The sequence below is a fragment of the Amblyomma mixtum genome, chromosome 6 (assembly GCF_055824585.1).
Source record: "Amblyomma mixtum isolate Tamu chromosome 6, ASM5582458v1, whole genome shotgun sequence".
Taxonomy (NCBI): Eukaryota; Metazoa; Arthropoda; class Arachnida; order Ixodida; family Ixodidae; genus Amblyomma; species Amblyomma mixtum.
Genome location: NC_143017.1, coordinates 109,142,321 through 109,155,706, shown reverse-complemented (window position 1 = coordinate 109,155,706; position 13,386 = coordinate 109,142,321).

The window sequence follows — 13,386 nt, the reverse complement described above, 5'->3', positions numbered from 1 at the left end:
GACGGAAAACGAGCAGTGTGGAGTGAGAACAAAGGCGCGCCGAGGATACTCTATATGTAGCTGCAATTAGAAGGAAGAAGCCTACTTGGGCAGGGCATGATAGGGGATAGATAACTGGCGGTTTTCTAGAGGTAAACATGAGGGGTGCTTTATAGATTTTATCTTTGATGTATTTTACTTTGTACTCTGTGACAAAGTGCATAATTTTAACCCTTCCCCGACGGCGCGGCTGAGGTGTCTAACGATAAGTGAGACAGTTACTGCACCTTTCATTTCCGCAAAGCCGAGAAATGGAAATGAAAATTGGCATTGGACAAAGGTAAGGCGCAATTACTCTCGGTGTGCTTTTTACCTTTGCTGCGAGAGAAGGGGAAATTTGGTTTTAGTTAAGGGAAGGCGCTAACTGTAACGCCAACGTTGTCCCGACGTTGTAGCCCTCCTTGCATCACCAGCGACGGCGTGGCCAAATGAACGTTCTCAGCTGCAAAGAAATTTACATGCGCCTTCGATAGCACCAGTGGGAAATCCAGTGAAAGTTGGCTGTGTTTGTTTGAGGGACTTGGGTGCATGTGAAGGATGGTGGTGTACCTTCTCACTGTGTACAACTTGAAAGGTGAGGTCAAAGCGTCCTGCAAGGAGGAGTGGAAGCATGGGTGTTATAAAGAGTAAAGCTACCAGTACAATGAGTACGCATTACTGCAGAGAGCATAACCGAGCACTCAGTTACTGGAAGCCCCAGGTCATACTACGGTTGCAAGCGACGTGATGCGAGGCATCCTGTGTGGGATGGTAGCTAAGTTCTCCTGCGAACTAACCCGTCGTGCCGTAAGCGCTAAGACAGTAATGAATGCAGGCCGGTATGTGATAAATGGCTCAAATTGTTGCCGAAGAAAAAACAACGCGGTTTTAGTGCACATTTAAATCAGCTGGCTAAAGAGTTTTGTTTTCACGTAATAATAAGTCTTTACTGAATGAGGTCTTACATCACGTTCGATTTTTGGGTGTTTGTTATTTCTTTGGTGGTGGGCTTATTGTTACTCCTTTCCCTCGGTCGAAATGAAAGGCTTGGCTGCCGCACGGCAGTACCTTTTACGCGTTCACACAATACGAATGTCTTTTTGTACATTTAGGGTCGTGTCTCGAGGAGGATTTTTCAACGGACAACTGCCCGCTGCTGTCATGTCTTGAGTGGCAGCTACCTTGTCAAGCCGCTGAGTGCCGTAGGTTTTGTGGTTGCATGTCCTTGTAGCAAATAAAAAAAGGGAACACAGGGAAAAGTACTAGTCTGCGGCTTATTTCGAAACTTGACGGGCGTCGCGACCCACCATTCCAAACTTTTTCCTCCTGCTTTTCTGTGTTTTGTTACTATTCAAACGGGTCGTACGTTTACCTCTTCGCTTTCCGTTAGCTTAACGATGGCACTCTTCAGGTCAATTGCGTCATCCAAATGGAGTAATCAGCTAGGACGGAAAACCGGGCTAGTTGGAAAAAAATTCACATTAAAAAAAAACAGCGCAAAAAAAAAACGCGCATCAAAAGACTAGAGGACAAACACGGAGCTGTGTTTGTACTCTATTCTTTTGGTTCATGTTTCTTGCGATGGTTCTTGTTCAGTATAAATCCAAACTGAGTGATTTGTTTTACGTACAGATCTTGCTTACTGCCGCACGTAATTCAAGATATCAGTTATCATGAACTCGGAACATTGGCATGTTTCGTAAAGAGGAAATCCTCAGTTTTAAACATTTAATTTTATTCATTATGCAGCAGAAGGCATGACGCCGTTTATGTGATTGAGGGAAAATAAAAGTAAAATAAAAAGGAAGTCCCCAGCGGAAACTCAAATTATGCACAGAATCCTGCATTAAAAGCCAGTAAAATACACAAATTAATTTATTTCTATTTTCTAGGCTACAGGGCGATGTCTGTGCCTCTTTGAAGGCGTTGCCGTGCGGTTAGAAATTTAAATTATCATCGCGTATTGTCACACTATGTGCTAGAAATACTTGAGACACAATCAGCGCTGCCGATCGGCGAACATACAGAATTGTGCCCGTCGGCGCGTTGTACTTGCACACGCAGAAGTATTGCCAGCGACTCTAGGGCAAGCACTTCGTCACGTTGCTGTACTAATCTTTGAACAAACTCAATCCATTTTCCTGCGCTCCCTATAGCTCCTTAAACTTCGAAGTGCGCATTCGGTGCCATGGCCAGCTTCAGGCGGAACATTACCTTGCCGGCGATATCAGCACCCAGAATCTCTGCGTCATTAAAGGCCGTTAGGGACCACCGCTTGCAGGGCTGCGGAAAGTGTGCCTCGGCTTGTTCGTTGATATACGCCAGGAAAAACTGACCGAGTTCCTCCGCCTGCGCAGAGTTACCCTTCGGCTTTCTAGAGCCGAGCCAGGAGAAGGAGTGTCTCGGCACGAACGCATCAGCGCAGGTCCTCTAGGGCGGCACGCGGCCCAGAAAGCTCAGGCCCTTGCGAGTGCGCCCCGTGCTCAGGGAAGAGAGATCGGCCAAGGAGAGCAGCGTGGCGTGGACGTCGTACGCGGTGATGAGCAGGCGCTCGTTCACCTCCAAGTGCACGATGGCATGGCCCTTGGATGTTGGCGCAGAAACCCCGCTGGAAGCGCTAGGAACGAAAACGGTGTCAGGTCTTCATGGCGGCCGGCTTCAGTTAGTCGAGTGGAGCCGTAGCGGACGCCATGGTCACTGAGGAAGAGCAAAACCGTCTTGTCCAAGATTCCGAGGGGCGCCAACTCGCGAAGGAAGTGCTCCAGGGGATTGTCCAAGGGGGCCAGCTTAGTGTGGTCCTCGTGCTGCATGTCGGTGATCCAGACGTAGGCAAATAATTTCTCCCTTGTGCTGAGCACACCTCAAAAGTAGTCAATCAAGGCAGTCGCTCTCAAAAAGCGATAGAGTGCCTTGTAAGCCTTGACCTCGCGTTCTCGAGGTCCAGTGAGAGGGTGACGGGTCTTGGGTAGTAGTCCGCGGGCGTGTTTCGAAGCCTTAATAATCGAAAAACGAGAAAATACCGGCGTATGCTATTTTTTTGAGGAACAGAGTCATGTATCCTCAGAACTTGAAGGCGTTCCAAAGGTGAGGGAAAGAATCAAAGGAGGTGTCCTGACAAATTGCGAACAGTAGGTCCCGACAGACCGCACAATAACGGCATCTAATTCAGAAACGAGTTTTCCGCGACTTTGTTCCGCTTTATCTTCACGCTCCCCTACTTGAAACTCCAGGCCGGGGAAATCTCCACCCTGGATGCCTTGATACGAACAGCATTTAAGACAGCACACGCAGCCGAGAAATTCAAATGCATTCAGCCCTTTCTCCAAGTACCGTCGCGCCTTCTTCAAGCGACGACAAGAACTTAGCCTCGAAGTGGTATCAAGACCCAGGGCCAAGACACTCAACGGGCCGTGAGATTAAATGGCACTTAAATTCTTTTGACCAAAAATTAAAAAAAAATGTCCTTTGAAAAGGCCGATGGAATTTACTCCACACGAAACCCGCACGTACTCGCCTCTGAGCGCCTCACCAAAACAAACCGAAAGGTGGGGACCTCTACGGTAATTTTTATCCGGATGCATCTTCATTCCTCCCTGAACACCTCGTAGTAGAAACAAACAAGCTGTTCTGGTACGAGACCATATTGTTCAAAGAGCTGTCGCTTGTCCAGCGCGGGGACGCTGCCGTTAAAGTATACGTACGATTGTGGTCCCTCGTACCGACCACGGGGATGTAGCTTGTTGTCAAAAGGATACCAAACGCAGCGTCCGATGGGACGTGCTATAGGAGGGGAATTTGCAACCCCGCAGGTTCAGTAGGAATTCTCTTTCACAGAGGCCAAGATCCTCGGTCCGTGGCCACAACAGTCAACTGCCATCACGGCTTACAAGGCACTCCTTCGCTTTTTGAGAGCGACTGCCTTGATTGACAGACTGTGATTATTTCCCGTTACTTCTCTCTTTCCTCTTTAATTCCCCTCATTCCCTTCCCCTGTGCTGGGTAGCCAACCGGAATCCTTTCTAGTTAACATCCCTGCCTTTCCCTCTCTCTCTCTCTCTCTCTAGTGAAGACCAGTCGGGAAAGGACGCCCCGCAGGTAGGACACCTGCACCTTCAGGATGATGCACATGAAGGCGCAATACGTCAGACGGTATAAAAGAACCCGCACTTTGCGCCCCATATTCTCTTCTGGCAGCCATTACAAGCCACTTATTGCAGGCAACTGCTTGGCTACGACCTGTCTTGGCCACGACTGGTTTTCTTGGCCCCGACTTGTCCCCGACCGTTCTTGTCTGTGTAAGTGCCCACGACAATGACATCTGTGTTCCGCGGGGACAGACCACGTGGTTAAAGGTGAGTGGAGCGTGTGGATGCTTGCGCTGATGCAGATCAAGGACCAAACACGTCAACGAATAAAAAAAGACCCCTACGCTTTATCTCGTTCAACTAAATGCGAGGTAGGTGCGCGAGCACAATATCTCCCAGACACCCTTAGAGAGTGTGGGGGTAGCGGTCTCGGACTCGAAGGAGCTGCCCTCGACTCAGCGTGGCAAACTCAGCGGAGACCAGCTACCAAGTGACAAGAGGTTTTTGGGCGTTCGGTGCCCAGTTTTCGCTGGTCGCAAGCCAGAGAATGGGTCGGAGCCAAAGGTTCACAAACAAAACAAAGTTTATACAGCTAAGAGACGATAAAGAGGATTTCACAATCACTAGTACAAACAGATACAAAGTGATTATCAAAACAATGCAACTCGTGCAAAGTTAAACTCGAGAGAGAATACAATACAATGGCAATATTGCACCTAAAGTGCACTAACACACGAGAGAGAGGTAAACAAACAAAACACAATTTGTTCACCGGGCACTGCGGCAGTCCGATGACCAGAGTTCCACGACGATGCCGTCCCGCAGACTGGCGAACGTTGCCTCGTTGGTCCGATGCTGGCCGAGTGGTGTTTTCCCGGGAGTCGAACGGGCGCGCTTCGATGAAGCTTAAACGGCGGTCCGGACTAATTGACAGTGGTCGACGCCTTCTTTTATAGGCTCGCTCTCCCGTCTGTTTGTTGTACGCGCCAAAGTAGGCGCGCACATACACGCAGTATCTCCCGTGTAGTTTCCCTTCCTTTCTCTCGCCGGCCGCGCGTCCTCATTGGTTAAAGTCAGGAGTCGTTTCGCGAAGGTTCCAGCGTGTTCTAGCGTGGCGCCGTCGTGGCGGCGTAGCCGACGTCCGATTGCAGAGGAGGGGGACGTGACTTAGTGCACGCAAGGCTACGCCCTTTTCCTCCGGTCAGCAGTAGAACCGACTTGCATGTTCGAGAATCTTCGGCGTGGATGACTCATTCATTCGGCGAACGCCGTGGCGGTGGAGAGAGAGGCACGCGCTCGGCGGGGTCTTTCCCTCTCTCCCGTTGGGCTCGCGCCGCGAGACGCCGTGCGCGCGGCGGTTTTTCTTTGTTTGTTTCTAAAATACGCCGAATTTTGTGACACTGCCCCTTCCTTTAAGAATATTGTGTAACAATATTCACAAATCACAAAATTCGCGCGCACATGCATGCGCTCACAAAGTCAGTGGCGAATGCCAAAATACATACATCAATACCTTGATGCTTTCACATACATAACACAGTACAATAGACAGATTGCACTCCAAAACACGCCGCAGTTCGGCGGTACAATTCGCGCGCACATGCATGCGCTCACAAACTATATGTGAAAATATATACATCACTACCATGATGTTTTCACATACACAACACAGTGCAATGTTCACAATGCACATAAGTACACGCCGCGATTGGGCAGTGCATTAACACAAGGCTACAAACATGGAGCACGCAAATACAAGGCACACTTTCGCCTAAACTTCCAAGTTTGGCCTACCGAGCGGGCTCGGAGAATTACTGCTTGCTTCAAGCTTACAGTCGCTCTTTTAATTCCCTTTCGGAAGCGGCTGTGGCTTTTCATCCTGTCGCGGGTTCGACTCTTCTTCCGCCTTATTCTGAGGCTTTTCTTCCGAACGCTGTTTTGGCCCAGCTTCCTGTTCGTACTGCTCTCTGTGCATCGGTTCATGCTTCGAACACTTCCTCTTTTCCTGCGGCTAGCGCGTCTGTTGCGAACAAATTTTACGCCAGTTCGCTCATGACGGCTCCGTTCCTCGTGTTCTCTTTTTCGGTGCGCGCTCTTCTGTTTTCGTTTGCGCCTCCACACTGAGTCCTTGCTGTAGGCTGGGCTCGTTCCTTTGAGCTTCTTTCTGACTTTGCTGCGATGTTCGGGCAGCTCGCTCGCATTCGGCTCGGCTGTCTTCAGCTTGGTTCTATCTCTTCCCGTTTTCTGCCTGAATTTTCTCCAGGACTTCTGTTTTTCGGTTTCACCTGCTTCTGTGGTGCCCGACTCAATTCTCTTTCTTTTTACTTTCTTCCAAGTTCTTTTTCAGGTCAAGCCCGGTTCATTGTCAATTACGTCATCCGAGTTGTTCTCTCGCGATGAATCAATTGGTTCAGCTCCTTTTTGATCTTTAAGGACTGAGCTATCCTCTCCTTCTAAGTCCTTTTTCTTCTTTTTCTTCTTTCTGACTCTTGCTCGAGCGCAGTGCTCGGAGCATGGCTCAGGAGTCATTGGAGAATCATTCCCTTCACTTTTCAGTACTCCTGCCTCCATTCCTTCCGTCAGTTGGTTATTTTCGGTGCAGTCGTAAGCAGACTTTTCCCCAGTCTGTTCCTTTCCTTCCGCTGCCCCTACTCTTTCCTCGGAAGCAAAAATTTCCTCGCCCTCCTCGCTGCTCGAGGGTTCACTCGGAACGGCTTCCGGGTCTTCACTGAGTGCGCTTTCCTCAGGTATTTCTACGTCTGAGCTTTCACACTCAGTGCCATTTAACCACTCTTTCTCGTGGTCTTCACTGCCGGACTCAGAGGTGTAGCACTCGGACTCCTCCATAGAGATCTCAACTGCTTCTTCGTCCTCAGGCGGCTGCTCTAGGGTCCCCTCTGACTGCAGCGTCAGGTCGGCCTTTACCTCAATGCCTACTACCTCGGTAGTAGCTACACAATCAATTTCTAGAGGAAGCGGCACTCCGGTTTGTTCTTCACTCTCTGTGGTTTCAGTTGCAGGGACAGGCTGTTCCACAACCACACTCTCACTAGTGGAGCTAGTTACAACCTCTTCCGTGGTTGTCAGCAAATTAGACTCGTTAGTCTTCCACCCGGCCTCTCCGGGGTTAAGCTCCACTGGATCTCTGACGCTACTCGAACGCCGAATTTCGGCAAGCTTCTTCTGAATGATTGCCATCTCTATTTCAAAAGCTCTTTCGGCTGCTTCTTCTCGCCTTTTCCTTTCTCTCTCTTCTTTTTCGCGTTTCTTTTGCCTTTCTTTCTCAGCGGCTTCTCTAGCACGCTGTCTTTCTTTCTCCCTTCCTTCTGCTTTTCTCTGCCATTCTCTCTCTCGCTCCAAAGAGAGCTTCTCCGCCTCTTCTTGTCTCTTCTGCCATTCTCTTTCTCTCTCTTCTCGAGCTCTCTCTCTTTCTTTCTCGGCTTCTTCCCGAGCCCTCTCTCTTTCTTTCTCGGCCTTCTCTCATTCCTGGTCCACCCATTTACGCAGTTCGGCTCCGGTCATCCCCATCTGGAGACCGGCCTCTACTAGCTCCTTTAGCTCCTTAAAGCTCATATTTGGAGACCGAACTCTACATTTAAGGCAACGAATACTTCTCCACGGTGAACCTCACTAACCGCTTCGGAGCGGCACCTCACAATATCGCTCTGCTGCTACCACTCGTTTACGACCTCTTCGTAAACTCCTTCCGACTCTTTCTCCGTTCCCTGTGCTTGCAAACACCAAACGTCCTGTCGCGGACGCCAGAATATATTGTCACCCACACTTCGCGCACGTTTACGTGGGAAGCTCCCAGACACCCTTAGAGCGTGTGGGGGTAGCGGTCTCGGACTCGAAGGAGCTGCCCTCGAATCAGCGTGGCAAACTCAGCGGACACCAGCCACCAAGTGACAAGAGGTTTTTGGGCGTTCGGTGCCCAGCTTTCGCTGGTCGCAAGCCAGAGAATGGGTCAGAGCCAAAGGTTCACAAACAAAACAAAGTTTATACAGCAAAGAGACGATACAGAGGATTTCACAATCACTAGTACAAACACATACAAAGTGATTAATAAAACAATGCAACGCGTGCAAGTTAAACTTGAGAGAGAATACAATACACAGGCAATATTGCACCTAAAGTGCACTAACACACGAGAGAGAGATAAACAAACAAAACACAATTTGTTCACCGGGCACTGCGGCAGTCCGATGACCAGAGTTCCACGACGATGCCGTCCCGCAGACTGGCGAACGTTGCCTCGTTGGTCCGATGCTGGCCGAGTGGTGTTTTCCCGGGAGTCGAACGGGCGCGCTTCGATGAAGCTTAAACGGCGGTCCGGACTAATTGACAGCGGTCGACGCCTTCTTTTATAGGCTCACTCTCCCGTCTGTTTGTTGTACGCGCCAAAGTAGGCGCGCACATGCACGCAGTATCTCCCGTGTAGTTTCCCTTCCTTTCTCTCGCCGGCCGCGCGTCCTCATTGGTTAAAGTCAGGAGTCGTTTCGCGAAGGTTCCAGCGTGTTCTAGCGTGGCGCCGTCGTGGCGGCGTAGCCGACGTCCGAGTGCAGAGGAGGGGGACGTGACTTAGTGCACGCAAGGCTACGCCCTTTTCCTCCGGTGAGCAGTAGAACCGACTCGCATGTTGGAGAATCTTCGGCGTGGATGACTCATTCCTTCGGCGAACGCCGTGGCGGTGGAGAGAGAGGCACGCGCTCGGCGGGGTCTTTCCCTCTCTCCCGTTGGGCTCGCGCAGCGAGACGCCGTGCGCGCGGCGGTTTTTCTTTGTTTCTAAAATACGCCGAATTTTGTGACACCCTTTGCTTAGATTACTTATAGTATCACGGTTTTAAGGTGAATGTAAGCGGCAGCTGGCGCGATGCGGGTTCTGCTTTCCCACTAGGCGGCAGCTGCCGCGCCGCGAAACTAGTTTGTCGTTTTTCCACTAGGCTGCAGCAGGCGCGGAACCCTTCGTTCCTCTTGGCCGCAGCTGGCATCCACGGGTTTCGTCCTTTCTACGCGGCTGCAGCTGCCCCGAAACCGGATTTTCTCCTTCATCAGGACACATAACGGCTTTTTCTTCAGTATCCCATTACCTCATTACCTTTGATGCCTCAGAAGGGGCAAGGCAGCGACAAGACACGTAACCGACGTACCCTTTCAAACCTGAATACGGCTGAGCGCACAGGTTTGCGTAAAGCGGACAGGATCGTCCTTATTTATCACTGCACCTAGAGAACAGTGCATCCATACACTATGCAGGTCAACAGCAGAACGACGCGCACGTGTTCCTCAGAATTACAGCCTATGAACGACGCATGTTCCACAACAACACAGCGCGCACTGGAGGGAGTGTAGTTCTATCACAGTATACCACTAATAGACGCTGCGGTTTCGGAGCAGGTCACCGATGTTGGACAAGTTGTCCGGCTTTATTTCTTCGGCGATGTAGAGTTTCGGCACTGCTGTCAGAAGAGTAGTGTTCGCGGCGTCTGCACGGCCCGTAGCATCTTCTCTGCGAGTATCGTCGTAATCGTTCAGATCATCTTCACCTATGTCGACCGGCACGAGGCTCTGCTCCCCAAATTCGAGATTAGGCTCAGCACCTCCGACCTCCAGATAAACCACGGGCTGAACCGTCCAGAAGCAGAGGAAAAACGCGCCAATCGTGGCAAGCAGGAGAAACCAAGTCCGGCTCGCTTTGATCGAGAGCGGCGTTCTCGGCGGGGCCTCCACGACCGGCATGACGTTGTCGCCTCTCACCATCATGGCAGCTGAGCTGCTGCCAGTCGCAGGGAGGTCTATTGAGAACGCGCTCGCTTGTGCTTCCTGCGGGCAGGCTGCTCCTTCTTGACCCCATGTCGAGTCGGTATTCTCGGGAGTGGAGAGGAAGCCAGGGAGCGCGGAGCGGGCGATGGAGACCGCACTTCGACCCTCCGCCACCGTATGCTGAGCGCCCGGTTGCGAAGCAAAGAAGGAGCCTGACCCGCCCTCGGCGCAGATTCCTGCCAAGATATCATTCGTTGCATCCGCGTCCGCAGTGTTCTTGCGACGCTTTTTGGATATCGCGGACAAATATTTCGCGCACGTCGATTTGAGCCAAAGCATCCGCGATAGGGTACTAGCCTTGTTTTGATCGGTTTGCATCCTGAACCGTAAATCCTTGATATTCGTGAAGAAACGCTTCTAGCTCGCGTTACTCGCCTGTCGTCGATGCCTGGCAAAGTCCTGTAGACAGTATTCCGGCACCGTGCACCCACCCGTAATCTCTGCGTTCAGTATCGGCGAAGTGCCCAGATGTTGCCAGGAAACGGAGCTGCACGTCTTCTTTTCGCCATACAGTCTCCTTCTTTACTCATAATAGATAATATGTTTCACCAAGTGGGGTGTACTTTTATAGTATGCGGCTGGGATTTTGTGGTTTAAAAACCATGGAAAATTAAAAACACTGCTTGAAGCGGTGCTTGCTTTTTTTTTTCAGCCTCAGAACGCGGATGCCGTACGACGGTCTTAAGTAGCTCTGGGGGCCCGAAGAGGACAAAGAAGAAGAAGAGAGAGAGAGAGAGATGGGAAAGAGAAAAGGTGCGAGGTTAACCAGCTAATCAGATGAGATGAAGGATGTACCAAAAGAAAAAAGATAGGATGTGAAGAGGAAAAAAAGGGTTGATTTTAGGAGTAAGGACGACACTTCAGAACCTGCGTACCGCTGTGTCACAACCAGTAAAGTAAACGCGACGCTCCCAGAAACCGGAACAGCAACAGCGCCTTTCTTGTCCTGAGATGAAGACGTAGCGTTTCACAAAAGTTAGTGGGCAAAACTAATAAAACTGTGCACATCATAGCGTGGACAAAACGCAAGCCCAAAAGTGAAGAAATGTACCCGGTATGAAATGAAAGAATAAAGGAAGAGAGATGAATTAAACCACGCTGCCGCGGCGCAACTTAATACTTTCGTAGGCACCAAAATTCTACCTGCGCACTCTGACCTGACATTTGAGTCGAGTTACATTCGATGTTCGTATCGTAATATTAGAAATCGCGCTTAGTGGCGACCAGCGGTGTTCTGAAATATTGTTGCGGGAAAGAATATATTTACAGTTAGAAAAGAACAGCTGCGAGCGGCACCGAGAACACAGTCCGAACTTCGTTGTCGTCTTCCACTCCTCCCACTCGTGCCATCGCTCATTGTCGTCGTCGTCTACCCGCTTCAATATTTTTCCAGGGAAGCTGAAAGCTTGAAGAATTGATGATGCATCCTGCAGTGGCGCAGCTACCGCCGGGGTGACGTCATTTGAAACCTGTGAAGCATGTAGCTGGACTCCGCAAGAAGTAATTAAAGGCTTTTGAGGAGAAACCCTGGTTCTTCTTCCTTTTTATTGTTACCACACACATGCTACGGCTGAAGGGTTCGCGGTGAGACGTTTCTTTTGTTTGTTCAATCCGGTTTCTCGTCGCTCCCTGTGTAATGGCTCGCCTTGATTGCTCGTCGTCTCTTAAGCTTTGAAAGTGGGGAAACACTACTGGTTTTTGTTCGCCTTTAGAGCGGCTGCCATAATGCTGGTGGACTCCGGAAACGACGCAGAGAATGAGAAGCCAGATACACTGAACTACTGCATTTCTTGTAAGACATCACAACCAGATCCACCACACTGCGTAACCAATTTGGCTACAACACCACCTGGCGATTTTTAACATGCACTGACGTCGCAAAGGCGGCCCGTGTGCTGTGCGATGTCTGTGCACGTTAAAGATCTCCAGGAGGTCGAAATTATTCCGGGGACCTCCACTACGGCACTTCTTCCTTTCTTATCTCACTTCCTCCTTTATCCCTTCCCTTACGGCGCGCTTTTGGGTGTCAACCGCGATGTGAAACAATTGATCATTATCAGCTGCTTGACTACGCCCACAGCAGGGCAAAGGCCTTTCCCAAGTTTCACCAATTATCGCCTTTCTTTGTTAGCTGCGGCCACCGTATCCCCGCCAACTTCTTGATAACCGCCCACCTAACTTCCTGCCGCCCCCTGCCCCGATTGCCTTCTCTTGGAATCCACTCCGTTGCCCTTAACGACCACTGGTTATCCTGCCTTCGCATCATATGCTCTGCCCAAGCCCATTTCTTCCCCTTGATTTCGACAAGGATGTCATTAACCCGCTTTTATTCCCTCACCCACTCTGCCTTCTGGTCTCTTAACGTTACACCTATAATTTTTCTTGCAATAGCTAGCTGTGTTGGCCTGTGTCATTTCCTTTCTTAAAAAGCCAATTTCATGCATGTAGTTTTAAGATCTGACAAAGTCAAGAGCATATTTGCTCCCAAGTTTCCGTTTCTCAATTTTGGCCGTTCCAGAGGTGTCTATTGCCACCTGTTCAAGTCTTCTCCTCCACATGCATAGAAACCCACGCAGCTTTCCAACCTGAATGCCAAATTCTTGAGTGGAGCGACGGTTGTCTTGCAAGAGGTCGGCCCGAATTATTTGGACACAGTAAAATTTTCAGTGACGACAAGCGAAATATTGGTGATGCGTGAAACATAGGTGTATTGGAAGTTGTCCTTTGCGCGAACAGAATGTAGGCTGTAGCTTTTATGTATATCGACATTCGCCCTAGAATTATGCCCAGGAATATTTGGAATATTTTGCGACCCGCATTGCGAGAATAAGCAAGCACTGACGCCTCCTCGGCACTCGTCGCCTCTCTTTGCCCCTTTTTGTAATTTTCTGTTTGTTTTTGTTAATTTAATGAATTATATTATGCCTTAATTAGAGATTTATTCACTCTGATTATACCTTTCGTCTCAATCAACAATTTTAGTTTTTCAAATTTGGCGCTGAGGTTGCTTTCCCGTCATCTTACTATATCCCCGTCCAGCCTTTTCAACCGTCCAATGGTTTTTGCTGATTAGTTAATCTGTCAATGAAGCATTTTGTCTACGGCTGTTTTCCCGTCCACTCACTAAATCGACTTCCACGCTATTTCGGCGTTCTTTCGGCATTTTTGGTTCTAACTAATCATCCTATCATTTTTTTTTTTTTGCACAGCATCCTCACATCCTCTTTCGATTACGACCACTCGTTTGATGCTACCTCTTACGAGAACGTCACAATTGCTGCGGACACGTTTTGCTGACACGTTTTGGTGACAGGACCCAGCCGACATAGCCTAGAAATGCTTCCAAATTAATAACATTTAAACAGCATGACTAGGGTATAGACTATTTTTCTAGCTTAAAATAGCTGTGAGCATACTTTATGAGCCATTCAGTCTGTTGTAACAAAAAAGTTTGATGCGT